Here is a 17057-nt window from a genome sequence, read left to right on the forward strand (position 1 = left end):
TTTAGCGTTATAATAAATGTAGTAGACTTCGGAGACTTATATTTGAAGACCTGATATGTAAAAGCTGATAGTTCCGTAATATCTAACTCTATTCTTTTAATAATAATAATACCATATATGTATAATAAATCTCTCGCAAGTTTTTACTAAGTATACACAGATATTCCACTCAGATTTAAAAAGGAAACGACTTGTGGAGGAATCTGATAATGCATAAGAATACAAGTAGCGATCATACCTGTAGCAATTCTGCTGAGGTGTCACTAGGGTATTGTTAGTAGTAACCAATGTTCTAAAACTACCTTTATTCTCATTTTCAGTATACGAAAGAAAGGCCCAACTATTTAATGAAGTTATGCAAATCTTAACGTAGGTGCTTTCAAATAGACAATAATTAAGCTTCAAGTCCTCTTTGTCACTTTTAGAACACTAATTCAGTAATTTATGGTTAGCATTGTTCATAAAGAAAAAAGCTATGGATTACGGAACGCGTTTACAATATTCAGTCTTAAAGATTTATAAGAAAAATTAGTAAATATTATTTTATGGTGGGTACAACACTAAGAAAATAGGCTCTTATTGCCTGTTTCCAGGTGTGTAACAGAAATGAAAAAAAGAGACGCTATCATATGTTAATTCAACTTCTGCAGCCCTGTAAACTGCAATAAAAAGTATAGAATAGAATAATATAGTGCCTCATTAGTGGGTTTTCATCTATTTTAAAGCTCCATCAAATGTCAAGATATCAATTGATTTGTGGAAATATTCCCTTTTCATATAAATTTGGTCTTACTATCAATTGACGGCTGGGAGATTTTTACTTCTCCTTTGAATAAATATTTAAAAATTGCCCTAAGGGATCAAGGACTGGTAATGTTGATCGGAGGAAATTTAATCTTCTCTAAGATTCTAGATTATTTTAGTATTCCATCTGTTGGTTTGAATCTACCATCTGATAAAATTTGACCTGACAGAACAACTATATTTTCACCTATGTTCACGAAAATGTTTATTATCGCCTTAATCCAATTTTCCAGCCTCGGCTGCAATGACCAATGATCAAGAAATTAAAATCGGGAGGAAGTTACATCACTCTGAGACTTCAGAATATTTTATGATATTTATGTTGATTGTTTTGTCCATTTTAAGGAATAAGGGGATCTATTGTAAATAGAATATTTCAATATAAAAAGTGTATATTAAATTGTAATTAAGTTTAAATCATGGTGATTCTTAAACTCGAAGGACTTGTACCACACTAAAACGTTTACTAACCACATCACTTAAGTCACCACACAATCACATGTCTTGCACTATGTAGGCACATAACATATCTGTATTTAATACCAACAAAAGCCACTTGTCTTAGCTTGGTCAATAAAAGAGCTTACCAAACACTATTTTCCACTGATAGTACGACTAAAAGCTTGGAAAAGCTTTCCTCCACGCAGTAACCACTAAAGTGCAACTAACGACTCAACAGCAAAGCAAAAAGCTTGAAGCGAGAAAAGTGTGACAGTTAATTTCCGTCAGCAGTTAATTAGGCGGAACAAATGCGAAACGAAACACTTTGAAACGGGCTTTGGAGCGCTAACTGAAAGCTTTGCAACACACTCACAACAATGAAATAGGTGAGCAAACTCAATTTACGGCACACATATTACAACAACAACAAATACTACAACAAGAACATAAAACAGTACAAAAACAATATAAACTATTACAACAACAAAAAAACAAGAGTGTGAGAGACCGAGCAATGGTAAGCTTATACGCACAAACAATAATAAAAATGCAAAACTAAAACAACAACAACAACAAAGTGCCAACCAACATCGCGAGAACTCTGTGTGAAATGAGTAGGTAAATATTAATTGCAACAACAAAGCGGAATTGAAACATTGTCAAACCACGAACTGGTACCAGCGGAGCTCAGCCCCAGAGTTATGCATATACATATGTACGTATGTAGTTGAGCTGCGTATCACCATTTGTATGTGTGTGTGTTTCTGAGAAGAGTGTGTAGTGGAGTCTACGTTTTGCTGCTTTGGAGCGCGCTACAAGCTGGAGATGACTCCAAAACTATCATTCGAACGCCAAGTATTCAATTTGTTGTCGTCGCTCGTTGGAGGCAGAAGTCGTGGCGCGGAAAACTCGTCAGTGTAAAAGCTAAACGCTCGCAATAAAATTTCTTTGTTTTTGTACAAATAAAGTTTCGAACGCAAAGGTTCGCTGCCGATGCTTGGTGCTCGTTTGTTTACACAAACCAAATACACACGCATACATACATATATACAGGTAAAGCACTTGCTCGTGCGCTTGCAAAAGTTGTCGTCCGCTCGGCATCGCTATTAGTGGCTGCTGTGACTTGGCCTGTTCTGCATAAAATTATCGCCCGTGTCGGAGCATAAAAGTGTAGATAATTTACGTTTCGCTTGCAATCTTTTTTCCCCGCATTTCCTTTTGGCCAAAAACAAAAAAGCACTAACTGTTGTTGTTGTGAATATACAGCAAAAAAAAAAACAGAAAACAGTTTACGAAAAATTTATAATAATCGAAAAAGCAGCCATTCTAAGTGCTTCACAGCCTCACGCGCTCGCTGTTGACGTTTGCATTTGTGCTTAGCTTCTGTATTCGGAACGCAGTAACGGCAATTGCCACCTGTTCTTGGAGAGCGATTCGTTTGATTGACGCGTGTCTGTCGCACACTTTTACATGAAAAGTAATTGCGTTGTGCGTCTATTTTTAATAGAATATTAGTAAGCGTTAAAAATCGCTGAACGTATTTTACCGGGGTTTGGTCTAACACAAAAAAAAATCAAAAAAGTAAAAACAGCTGAAAGAGTCATTAAGAAAATATCGCAAGAAAGAATCTGAAAAATATTTTTTGTGCAAATTACAATGTTTTAACTGCAACAACAACAAAAACTTAAAAAAAAGTACTACAATAATAAATTTAAAAAAAAAAATACAACCAAAAAAACTACAATAACAAAAAATTGTATAAGCTGTGAAAGCCCGTAAACTCCGTAAATGTGAAAGAATTCTCGCAGCTTAAGAATTATTCTATAAAAAAAATCAAAAAAAGAAAGAAAACAGCTCTTCAACATTAAAACCGATTTTCGCGCGTAGCTCAAGAAACGGCGGGGTTAATTTATTACTTTGTTGTTGGCAGTGAAAGTAGGTGACAGGCAGACACTAATAGCAATTTGGTGTTATTTGCAGATCACGGCGCCGTAAATAATGTAAGTGTGAAATATTTTGTACTATAACTTATCGAAAACGTGTTAGCGGTGCAAGTGTAACGAAATCGTTGGCTACAAATTACTACTTTCAAAAAGTGTTGAGGCACGAAAACGTGCAGAAAACTTGTTACATTTTTATTTTTGTGGAAAATAAATATTTTTACAGCTTAGTTACAATTTAAAAAACATTAAAAAAAAATTATTAAAAATAAATAAAACAAAATAAAAATTTTTAAATTAAATAAACAAAAAAAAACATTTTTTAATTAAAAAAAGTTAAGAAAACAAATTGTATTTACAATTTCTTCCATATACATACATATGTACCTACATAAATTTTATGCACAAATATACATCTAGACATACATCTTGTATGTATATACTTTCCAAAACTTAAATATCTGCTTATCAAGTTATTTCCCCGCCTATAGCTCAAAACTTTTTGAACTTAGCCAAGCTTTAAAGCTGTGCTTTAGTTTTAGAGTTAACTTTTCGAATTAGCTATTCGGTTAAAAACTGAAGTTTTTGACAATATTTTGAAATGACTGATTTGATCATTCGATATTGTTAGTATAAGTATTTTTAATAAATTTTGTAACTTATGAAATTATTGCAGCTTAAATAAAATTAAAAAAATATATACCAGAGAAAAGAAGAGAAATTATAAAAAAAAACCAATTTTAATTTTTATGGAAATCTATATTTGTAAAAAAAAAATAATATAAAAAATAATTTTTTGTATATTTTTCTTAAATTTTTCATGTTGGCTCTGTACTATGTACAAACATTTTTTTAGTGATCTTGTCTGTTGTTGCGGAAATTCCATTTTAAAGATTCAGAAAGGTCAGAATATTCTTTTAATTTAACATTTTTCTTTAGTACATACAATTTTTTATTTAAAACCCATATTTTTTGATAATCAATCAACTGAACTCATAATTTTTTCCAGTTTCTTACCTTTTCTCTTCTATAACATATATGTAAATTGTTTTTTTTTTATAAAATTAAAATTCTTCATAATTGAGAGTTAAAAACATATTGTATATATTTTTTGTGTTTTATAATATAATATAATGATTTACCATTAACGCATGCATTATATTATTTTCTTTTATAAAAGTAAAAACATAGCATCATTAAATAAGGTTTCGACTTGACCTGGCAAAAATTTGAAAAAACTCTTAATAATTTTAAAAGTAACGGCTGTTTGTGTTGTAGCAGTTTCAAAAAGTGTCTAACCAAAGTTTTTTTTTTGTTGTTTTGAAATTAACAAAACGGCGACCTAGTAAAATTTTTTCCAAGTTTTCTTGAAAAACCCATTAGTCAATTGTTTATAAAAAATGGAAATTAAAAAAATTTATTCGATCAGTCAATACTATCTTATGTTTTCAAAAAGCTTTATTATAATTTTCATTAAATTCTACCGTATGGTTTTTATGGTACAGTGGTCAGCAGTTCAAAAAGCATAGTTTTGAGAAAAACGCATTTGAACTTTTGCACGAACGTTCCAGAGCGCCCGAGAATCCTTTTCTAATTAACGAATAACTCAAAAAGTGTTTACTTCATTTATTAGATTTACTTCAAGAGAATATTTCCAAGGTACTACACTTAAATAAAATGTAAAAAAATTATTTTTTGAAAATTCTGACTACCCCTAACCACATTTTCTGTTTGAAATTTGTTTCAAAATGAAACTTTTAACATACTATCTATACTAAAAAACGTATACCAAATGTTTTGTAGTACTTTCGGTGGTTTATAAAACTAATTATAAATAATGGTTTAGTTAAATACTAATTTTTCGGGCAGCAGATAACTCTGCTTACATTTTTTTTTTTATTTCAATGTTTCCAAAAAATTTTTATATTATATTTGATATATATTCTTTTGTACCTATTCTTGATAAAGTTTTGTTCAGACAAAAGTAAATATTTTGATTCAAATCGCTATTGTAGTGGGTTCCAAACATCTTAAAAAAATAGTAATTTTTAATTTAAAAAATATTTAGAAATTTAACTTCTTAAATATACAATATTAAAGGAGTAAAAGACTTCATAAAGTTAGCATCAGTTGAAACAATGTTAAAGATTAAATTAACCTAAAATATACAATAAATATAGGAAATTGCTTGCGACTGAACAGTGCTATCACTTACTCTGAACAGGGTATATTCAGTTTGCCACGAAGTTTGTAACACCCAAAAGGAAACGCCCGAGACCCTACAAAGTGTATGCATATCTACGAGTATGTTATGAAACAGCGTGGCAAGCTGAGTCGATTGAACCATGTCCGTCTGTATATATGCGAACTGGTCTCTCAGTTTTTGAGACATCGACACGTCCTTTTCGATATCGAATATCGGCCCATTATAATATATAGCTGTCAACTGAACAATCGCAATCAAATACTTGCATAAAAAATTTTTTCATTTGACGAGGTAACTTCAAGAAATTTGGTATGGATTATTATCTAAAGCAATTATGCAAACTTCGAGGAAATTGTTCAGATCGGCCCACTATAAGATATAGCTGTCATATAAACTCACCGATTATAATCAGGATTATGATCTTTTTCTTCTCCTTTGTGCTATAAAAAAGGAAACTGTGGTATTATAGCTTCGGTGCAGCCGAAGTAAACGTTTTCTTTTTGTTTTCTTATATTTTTAAATTATAAATGAGTCCTACTATAAACTTTGGTACTCACCTCAAATGCACCTATTGGCATACTATCGTATATATGTATGTATGTATGTAAGTATGTACGCACTGTTGCTGCAGTTCACTTCAACACTCTTCCTGTCCCTACCTCCATCAGGCCGACTCACATTTTACGACCATTTCTGTGTTGTGCCACTTTTTACGATTTTTACAGTTATTCACTTTTTATTTTATACACCTTCGTATTTTTATTACATTTCATTCTGCAATTTCTTCTTGCCACTGGTTTTTTGTTTGTTTTTGCCAACTAAAAAGTTTACTATTTTATTTTTGTTTGATTTTACTCTTTACTTGTTGTCTGCGACTGTGTCATTAGCGGCGAACGATCTCGTGGTACGCATGCGCAAATCGTGTTTTCTACTTTTTTGTTTGGTTTTGTTGGTGCTTTTGTGCGGCTGCTGCTGCTACGCCGCTACCTTAACAAAACACCTTTTCCAGCGCAGCTAAACAATAACAACAACATAAGTGCACTTGTCGTCCAGCCAGACTTGCGGGTTTTGCCAGCGTTCTGGTTTCTCTTCGCCTTCGTTACACTGCTTCTGCGGACTTACTTCAGTCAACTTTTTCTTCTTTGTACTCGCGTCCATTGAGTACAACATCTCGTTGATCTCGTTATGAGCGCTTCAATAGCCGCGTATATACTTATACTACGTTGGTGTGTGTGTGTTTGTTGGTGGAGTGGTCGTGTTGCGTGCGGCAAGTGTGTTTTTTGCGCAGATCATACCTGCACTGCAGCTGTGTAACACTTGCTGAGAAAAGTTAAAACCAAAAGTTTGCATCAAAGCTGTCAATTGAGCTTGAAAGTGAATCAATCGGGCAGCAAGCGTGCGGAGAGTGAAAAGAACGGCGTATTTCATGGTAAAATGCAGAAAAAATCGCAAGTGGCTGCAATTTGTGAGAAAAAGCATGGGCATTTTCCATACTTTTTTATATAGTATATGTATGCATGCGAACAGTGGTGTGTACATTAGGGGGATAAATAAATGTCCGATGTTTTCGATTAATGCCAGAAACCACGTGGAAGTCTGAAAGCTATAATATAATTTTCTGATCATTTAATTATAATATACAGATAATATTTCGGGACTCTCGAACATGCAAATTTCGGGATTGCAGAAAATTAGATTATAGGATTCTTCCTTACCAAAACACATATATAATCAAAATAAAATGTAGGGTTGTGTGAAAAAAAGCTGTGAACTACATATTTCTGAGTTACACAGATAATATTTCGGAATCCCGAACATGTTAATTGTCGATCCCGAAATTTCGTAATTACAGAAAACTAATATGGTACTTTTTTCCTTACCAAACCTTATGATGAAAACAATATGTTGGGCTATGTAAAGAGCAGAAAATTAAATAATTATTACAAGGAAATATTGGAGACGTTTAAATGTATGATATAGGGCTGAAAGCTCAAATTATTTTATGAGGATTCGAAACAGGACCAAAATGTATATGCATGCATTTGTTATTCTATTTTAGCAGTACAACTGTAATTATTAAACACAAAAACTAATAATTTGTGTTGTTATTTGGTCTTTATAGCAAAGTTGTCAGAGTAAGACTAAAATATCTTAGGCTCAGTATATTAGGACCCGCCTAATGTACAAATTTATACAAGGATATGCTAAAATTATATGTTTTTGGATCTAAAAAAATGTGTAAAGTAAAGAATCTGAAAAATTCGCATTATATATAATTTTCGAAGCGCACCCTAACGCGCGTATATACAATACAAATATAAACTAGTTTTACTCTTCCTGGGTTGTTGAGGGAAGTGGACCTTAAAAAACATAATGTGGTGATATTTTTTAAGAACCACCCCAATGTACTTACATATATCACTTTATTTAAAAAGTTTAAGAAGTGAACCAAATAAACGGTATTTAATGATCATAAGACACTCCTATCCCTACTTTATATTTATGTGAATTTTTTAGTAAATAATAGGACAACTCAAAAGTAGCTAAAACCGTTTGAGCCATTTTAAAGCTCCACCCTGGGAATTTTTAACTGCAAATGCTGGTCGCTTTGAAAATAGCTCATGTCGCTTTCAATAATTGAAAATGTTTCAGCGAATGTTTTCCGATAGCTTTCGTTCGCATACATACATACATACATAAATACGTTCAAATGTATCACTTTGTAGTCAACTTTGTGGCAACAACTTTTGAATGTTAATTAACTTCAGACTTTGCATTCTATGTATGTGTAAGCGTAGGGCGGAGCAGAAAAGTAAAGCAAAAAGACAGGATTATCTGGATAATTAGCATAAAACATAATGCGAAGGCAGAACAAGTGAAAAAGAAAGCGGTAAATATATGTAGGCCAGCTTACGGGCTGTGGGATTGCATTTAACTTGGCGCCGATAATGTAATTAGTCCACCCAAACACTTTTTGAAATGCTGCGGTTTGCCTTGAATTAAATTTTTTGATTTAGAAATATATATTTTAAAATTTTCTGAAGTTAAACGGGGTTGGCTTTGTTTCACAATGTTCATAGCCTTATGAAGCTGTCAAATATCGATTATATAATTTTATCAAGAATAACTTTTTCAGTGTGATAACAGAGTTTTGATGTTGTTCATAAATTAAGTTAAGTAATTATCTATTATATTACCTTATCATCCACTATATGTCTATATATTGAGAATAAAAGGCCGAAACAGAAATTACCGGAGCTACCGCAACTTCGGGACTTAAAAAAATTTCTGTTTTTAAAAAAAAGGCTGTTTATTTTTTTAACAAAATTTATGACAGAAAAAGGTGTTTACCTATGTGAAAAGCAGAAAATTGTAATTTTCTAAACTGATCAGAAAATATTTCGGGTTCCCGAAAATCATAATTTCAGAATCCGATAAATAAAACGTTTGCTATGTGAAAAGCAGAAAATTATAATTTTCTAAACTGATCAGAAAATATTTCGGGATCCCGAAAATTATAATTTGGGATCCCAAAATTTTGGAACATACATAAATATATGAAAATATTCTTAACAAAATTGTTGAAAAAGAAGATGTTTGGCTATGTAAAAAGAAGAAATTTATAATTTTCTAAAATGTTCGGAAAGCATTTCGGGATTCTGAACGTGGAAATTTTTGATCTTAAAATTTTGAGATTTTAAAATTCTGAGATTTTGGAAAGTTAATATGGGAACCTTACTTCAACGTATAATAAAACATTTTATATAATATTTGGCTACGTGAAAAGCAGAAAGTTCAATGATCAGAAATCCTTTCGAGATTTCGAAAGTAATAATTTCAAATTTCGACAAATAATGTGAAATTGTGAAAAGGGGAACTTTTTAATTTTCTAATATGATTACAAAATATTTCGGGATCCCGAAAGTTGTAATTTCAGATCCCGAAATTTCGGGGTTATAGAAAAGTAATATAAAGTTATATTCAGACGAAATTTATTTGAATACTAAATTTATAAACATTTATACATACATACATAGTAGATCCTATTTGTTTAAATTAGCACCAGTAATCGCCTTTTTAGGGTCACCAGGAACGTGTCCAATCGCTAACTTTTGTCATTTGTATCCCTTTGACGCTCACCGGCTAACAGAACGAGTCCAATATACTCTCTAAACTCTCCTATGTTCAAGCTTATAACATTCATGGAAACGCTGAAAATGATCTGTTAGTTAATTGAGGTTACTTGGCATTCAATTTCTTTTATTGGTTCAATTTCAATTATTTAATAATTAAATTCTTCAATTACTTCTTATACAAATTGGCAAATTAAACAAGTCGGAATTCCCTTAACCCAAAAAATATGAGTTAAAATTGTTATGTGATATCGGTATTTACAAGCATACATGCGATATAATTGTGCCAATTCAAAACCGAAATCAGAACGAATTCACCCATACAAGTATATACCCAGAAATTGATATGCTGACAAACATGAATGAATGAAATATACCATGAAAAGCTTACCATACTTACTACAAATAAATATTATGCAGATATGTATGTATGTATGTGTGTATATAGAAATACAATGTTGTAGCAGAGCATATGGGCGACTGCGTTTACTCTTATCCATATATGTATATGTACCATATGTACATACATACATACATACATATGTGCCGTTTCATTATGTTTGAGCAGGTTTACTTTCAGTTTGGTTGGCAGCACAAATTACATAACTTTTAAACATACATACGCATATACATATTAAGCATACATTAAGCATCTCAAAAACTTCCGATTTCGCTGCTGCGCTAACTTAAAAGGAAGTGGAAATAAATAGAAAAAATGTTGGCGAAAAGTTTGTTATACCCAGCATTTTTTTAACCAAATATTTTTGTATAACATGATATACGTACATACATATATACCCCTCACTAAATATATTGTATATATTGAACTATTCAAATATACTCAACTGGCGTTGCTAATTAGATACCTATATTAAATATATAGTTTTTATAACAAAATTTTCGGAATAATATAAAAAAATTGCTAAAAATTATTTCGGCATCCCGAACATGTTTTATCAAATCTCGAAATTTCGGGATTTATATTACAAACTTAAATAAAAAGATTTCGATATCCCGAACTAGTATTCTCGAATCCAGAATTAAAAGGTCCCAATAAACATACAAATTATATTTTACTAGTTCGAAGGTAATGAGTTGTATAAATCAGTAATGTTTCTTAGTGTCGCATGCTCAAAGCCTTAGTTCTGAATACCTTAGAGTTAAATGTATATTACTCGCATAGTTACTTCGACCATACATCTTCCTATTAATAATTTTACTTGTACAACTGGAATCAGATATTTTGTGAAAAATTTCCAAAAAATTCTTGAAGATGTGAAGTATTAAACTTTAACCTACTGTTGATAAATGGATAAAGAGTTCGCCTTAAGTTGGTCATGAAAGAAGAGTTCTGTGAAATGAACTATTTATTAAGACTCTAGTATAACTAAGAGGGAATATAAATAATTAATGCAGTGGCGTTGTTATTAATTTTCTGTTATTCAAACGAACCAATGAACTCAATAAGTACCAGGAACCAATAAAAAATTTTGATCCACAGACAATTTGTTGGATCATATGGTTTCAAATTCGTGGTGTTATCCATATTCATAAGTGCTCAGTGTAACATATTTCTTAAGACTTGCTAGGTTATTTATTATGAAGATTATAAATTATCTATCAGAGATTAAATTTGACGGATGATAAGAAGTGGCAAGAATGTCGCCCAAACATCAAGCATTTAAAATAAGTGCTTTGATACCACTTTACTATTGGAGATCATTTCTTCTCAAAAATATTCGATCAATAGCTAGTTTGAGACCTTACTACCACTTAACGATCCAAATAGGATTAGATCGATAAAAAATACAACCCTTGGCCGGTTAAAATATGCGTCAATTCTGATAACGTAGAACCGACTGTTGTGGGAATCAAGTTGGAGGCCTCTACGATGCTATTGTACAATATTATTATTATTCGATTATTATTAGACTAGCTATTTGCTAAAATTCTCAAACGGTACCTATGTAAAATACATATAATATTAGTTTGAATCATCTTTTGCTGGAAATTTCGACTACTTTTTCGATTTCCGATTTTGAAAGATCCTACTTTACAACCATAATAAATGAGATTCAAAAATCTAGCTTTAAAATTAGCATGGTATACTAATATATATATAAGAATATATAAGAACTGTATAAAATCGACCTTCAAGATTTATGCACCTAAGTAGTCATACATTGGTTATGGGCTTAAAGTTTCGGCTGCATTTTTCCGCTTACGTAATATAACATATGCTATGCCATGTACGTATATACTACTATATACTTATATGTACATACTCGTATATATATGGGGTATATGGGGTAGCATAGGTATACGCAGAACCAGCATATGTATGAATGAATGCGTTCACTTGTCTCGTTTACCTCGATGCAGCCAAAAATTTGCGCGCACTAATTTGGGCCACAACAACACAAAAGCGAGACGTGGCTTTCAATTTGGCAGCTGAATTGTTTGCACTGCAGTATATCATGAAGTAATTAAGTGAGCTTGTGGAACATTTTTTGCAATTTTTGCTATTAATTTTTTTTCAAAATTATTTTGTTGTTCGAAATCGCTTAAAAAAGCTAGCGGCGCCAAACAAAAACAAAGTGAACTTTTGTCCGTTTGCATTGACGCTGTGAACTGAGCCGCTCTCCAATAGCCATATTGTAATTTGGACTTTAACTTCAACTAAGATTTCGGCGTTTATTACTTCGCATTGCTAGCGGCTTGCTAATCAAAATCTAAACAGCGTTTAAGCTCATAAAAAATTATGAATAAAAACCAAATTTATTCAGCGTGAAATTTTTTTGAAGGCAAATTTAAGGTTACGCGTTGATGATTCGATTGCCTAATCATTTGCGAAACATGAAAAAATCTGCAAAATTGTTTAGTAATTTGTAAAGCGGTGGCTACCGTTGCCTGTACCAATGTAATGCCGCATTTGTTGTAATTTTAGTTTTATTATTTCTTGTTTTTCGTAATTTTCTTGTTGTATTTAATATAATAAATAAAATGTACATTTAGAAAATTTAGTGTACTTTTAAAATCAGTGTTTTATTTTAAAAAATTTTGGATTCCCTCGATCACGTAGCCAATCTCTAGGCAGACCTCCGAGAAATGATGGCTTGCGGTTAGAAAGGTTTTTCTGCTTAAAATTATTCCAAATCCAAAAACGAAATTTAAATTTTTGACAAATTGATGGCTTTGGAAAAGAGTCGTTTTTTGTTAAGAAATTTACCCTTCAGAGTGGTTTTAAAATCGAAATAATTATCAAAAATATTATTTCCTTGATCATTACCTGTCAAATATATCTCATATTTAAACTTTATATCCAGCCTTTTTGGAGAAATTTTCCCAACCGGCTCTGAAAACAGGGTTTCGAGGAAAATGCGTTCAAAGTCTTGTGGGAACCATTTAAATTAGATTAAAAAAGTTCTTGAAAATACGTTCATATCTCCGAAACCATTTGCCGAATCAACTTCAACGTTTATATGTACATTTGATATATATGCAACATAAAACGATTTTTTTTAAATTTACAAATATAACCCCTTAACTCCATGGCTCAGCACGGCCCGACACGACAAATTTTTTACTAGTGCGCATAGTGTCAGTCAAAAGTTATGAAAAATAACTCTGATAAGGCTAGAGCGTTATTACAGAGAGTGAATATGCGAGAAAATGTCGAAGTTGCCCAATCTACATCACAGAAATTAATGAAACTATAGTATTTACGAACTTGACACGCAAAATATCGATTTGCCACGTTCTGGAGAAAACGCCCCTTTTTCGCAAATAATGTTAATTTTTCAATATCTGAACTTTTACCGCTCTCCGCTAGTCGAAATTACATTTCCAGCGGCATTTTTATAAAAAAATGATTTGTTTTCAAACAATGTGTTTATTCAAAGAATCTCTCCAAGTAACTCCATGTGGTGTATATAAAAAAAAATGTATCAGATTATCTGATCGAAGAAATACCGTTAAGTATTGCATTATGGTCTTTTAAATGGAGGTCAGCATCTTCTCAATTCATTGGGAAGAGTCTCTTAAGCCAAGAGATTGGAGATGTGAATGTTCTTTAAATCTAAATTAATCCAACTGATTTCCTTTTTAACATTTTTATACCCTGTACCACGATGTTTGTAACACCCAAAAAGAAACGTCAGAGACCTTATAAATTATACATATATATAAATGATCAGCGTGACGAGCTCAGCCGGTTTAGTCACGTCCGTCTGTATACTTGTACATACGAATTAGTCCCTCAGGTTTTAAGATATCGATCCGAAATTTTGCACTTGTCCTTTTCTCACCAAGAAGCTGCTCATTTGTCAGTACCGCCGATATCGGTCCTCTATGTCATATAATAGCTGCCATACAAAGTGAACGATCGGATCAAAGTGATTGTATGGAAAGCTTTTTCATTTGACGAGATATCTGCATGAAATTTTCCATGGATTATTGTCTAAAGTAAGATAAGGTAATGGTGCAATTTTGGAAGAAATTATTCAGATCAGATCTGTAAAGCATATAGCTGCTGATACCTTCATTTTTGGTATGGGTTATTGTCTAAGGTAATTGTGCAATCTCCGAAGAAATGGTTTAGATCGGACGACTATAGGATATAGCTGCCATACCAACTGACCGATCAAAATGAAGTTCTTATAAGAAATATTTTGAATTTGTAAAGGGTATTATAGCCTATATATAATCTTGTAACAAATCACCACCATGAATCTCCTCATCTATTATTGCCAACTTCTACATATATTAATCAGAAATAAGGACAAGAATTATGAATGATTTTTTTTGATATTTTCCAATATATTTCACGTGGAGTATAGAAATATATTTCACGTGTCTAAAGCAACATTAATAAGCTTATTTATATTCCGATTCTTATAGCAAAGGCATATTAGTCATGTTATCTTTGGTTAGGGGCTTGGATCCATTATATCTGCTCTTGTTAAAACTTGTTTGTATTTTACAATTTCCTATGAAATACTTGCAACTTGTGTGCGAATTTTAAGTCAATTAAATGTATAAAATGTTTTTTAAATGTTTTAATAAAATGTATAAAATAAAAAAACATTACAAAATGAACATGAAACCGAAGGGTGGTAATAATTTTGAAAATGCTTGCCATCTGTTGAATATATTTGACACAATAAAATTTATAAGATTAACATATTATTATAATATGGATTAATATCCAATATGAAAATAATTAAAATAACTTTTTGAAGGTTGCCACATATTTAAAAAACATTACAAAATCTTTTTTCCAATAAAATTGATAGGCAACGATTAAAAAATATTGATAATATACCCAAATAATAATGTCTAAGAGTTAAAAAGATGTTCATTGGGGTTGCCACCTGTATAAAACATATTTTTTAATAAATTATCAGCAGTTTTTATACTAACAACAGTTATTGCATTTTAGCTATCAACCGTATAATGAACAAGCGCCAAACGAATCAAATACATTTCTATGTATTATGCTTTATTTTTAATCTCACCACCACAAATGAAATTAGCCTGTCTGTCACACACCCTCGCTGCACTTAAATTACACACATTTGTGTGACGTTCATTGCCGGCTGTGGAGTTCAATTCCTTAATATTCCATTCAACTCTGTTGCCGTTAATTTAATCATATACTCACACAAAAACAAAAAATACAAACACACACTTATATACATACATATGTGTATGGTAAGTATTTTTATACACATTTGCACATTTCCCGGTTTGTTAAATTTTTCGAATTATTGCTTTCCTCATTAATGCTAAATGTTGCAATCGTTTTTATAGTTTTTTTTTTCTGTAACTTGCACATTGTTATTGTTGTTGTGGTTTCGCTTTGCCCATTGTTGCTGTAATTTCTCAATAATCTCTCGTCGTTTTGGTTTCAGTGCAGCTGTGTGTTTTTGTTGTGTTTGCTTTATTGTTTAAGCGCTTGTTTTAAACCTGTCTGTCGTTTTGTTTGTGCCGCACGTTATTTGAGAAGCGTGAACAAGGCAGCGTTGCACAGTTCCACGGCTGCAGAAATTGAGAAAGTGATGCGAATATTTTTTTTTGTCTCTTGCTGTTTTAATTTTGCATTTTCTTATTGTTTTCTGGAATGGCTGCATTTGAAAGTTTATATTGCTTAGAAATTGTTAATGTCAGGCCGGCGTCAGTTGGAGCGTGTAAATACATATTTATATGTGTGTTCATTTGTACTGGCATATATCTATACTTATGTAAGTATATACACTTACTTTTGAACAGTGACGTTTGAAAGGAAACATAATAGTCGCTCTTTATGTAAGTATTTACATACACCTACCATACACCTGTATAGTTGGGTCATTGCTCCTCGGGTCATTATGCAGGTGGTTAAGCGGTGAATAAGATAATAAATATTGACGCCTTCTTTTTCGGTATGTTTTGGTGGTTTTTCCTCTAAGGTGCGGTTTTTCGATTAAGTTATTACGTGTATAAGTGAATTAAAGAAAGTGTAATGCATTGGGTAACATGTAAAAGTGAAGATATTTTTACACATGCCCAAATATCTAAGTACCGAATTAGTCTTGATTTCAAGATTTACTTTACCATATTATACTAATATTTTATAACTAAGATTTTTGAAAAAAAAAAAATTAGATTTAAGCTGTTATATCCATTGCAAGTCAGGAAAACGCGTTATTTTTTTTTGTGAATTTTTTCTGAATAGTCATTTTATTATAAATAAATAAAAATTACATTATTTTTATTGTTTCACACGTTTACAAAATTTAATATACTTAACCGGTGATTATTTTTGAAAGAAAAATTGTTTCCTTGATCTTTTGGCCGAACTCCAGCAGAACCTACAAAAAAATGGCGTTTGAGGATACTTTTTCCTCTTAAAATCTCGAATCCAAAAACTAAATAAAAAAAATTAATTATTACTATAGATGAATACAGCTATCGAAGGACTTGTCAAAATTTTGATTCTTTACGATCGGTTATTTCGAAATTAAAAGTTGTTTTATGTGAAAAAATTTATACTTTCGAAACTATTAACACAATCTTATTCCTTCTATCAAAACCTAATCAATATATATATATATAATATACTAGTCGATCGCTCCAAACGTTTCGCATAAATTTTCATCATTGACTCTGAAAGTAGCGTTTCGAGAAAAGCGCGTTTAAAGTTTTGGGACACCTTACACTATCCACTACACTAAGGTAAACAGAATTTACAAATACGCTCATATCTTCGAAACTATTAGTCAACACAAAATTTTCGGAGAATATTTTAAAACATATACACATTCGATCTACATATGTATGTATGTCCTTTGAAATTCACAAGTGAATGTAAACTCTTATTTCGATTATAATTTTGAAGGGATGATAATGACATTTTTTTAAAATATTTTTTCTATGAAGTTTCAATCTTTCTAAAAATTAACTTGTCGTACATAAACCTATTTATTTAGTTCTCCATTTTGTAATAATTATTTCATTAAATTAATAAACAGGTGGTAGCACTTATTAATTATG

At 31.5% G+C, this 17057-nt stretch overlaps 1 protein-coding gene across 1 annotated transcript in view; it reads left to right on the forward strand.

Moving 5' to 3' along the window:
- The first annotated feature begins 2096 nt into the window (after nucleotides 1-2096).
- Tsp66E (Tetraspanin 66E) overlaps nucleotides 2097-17057 on the forward strand; it is an 85990-nt gene continuing 71029 nt past the window's right edge. The window contains exon 1 of the mRNA XM_036359199.2: nucleotides 2097-3245. The gene's annotated coding sequence lies outside the window, so the exon portion shown is untranslated. The remainder of the gene's footprint in view (nucleotides 3246-17057) is intronic.

This window comes from Bactrocera oleae, chromosome 6, assembly GCF_042242935.1.
Source record: "Bactrocera oleae isolate idBacOlea1 chromosome 6, idBacOlea1, whole genome shotgun sequence".
In the NCBI taxonomy this organism is placed as follows: Eukaryota; Metazoa; Arthropoda; class Insecta; order Diptera; family Tephritidae; genus Bactrocera; species Bactrocera oleae.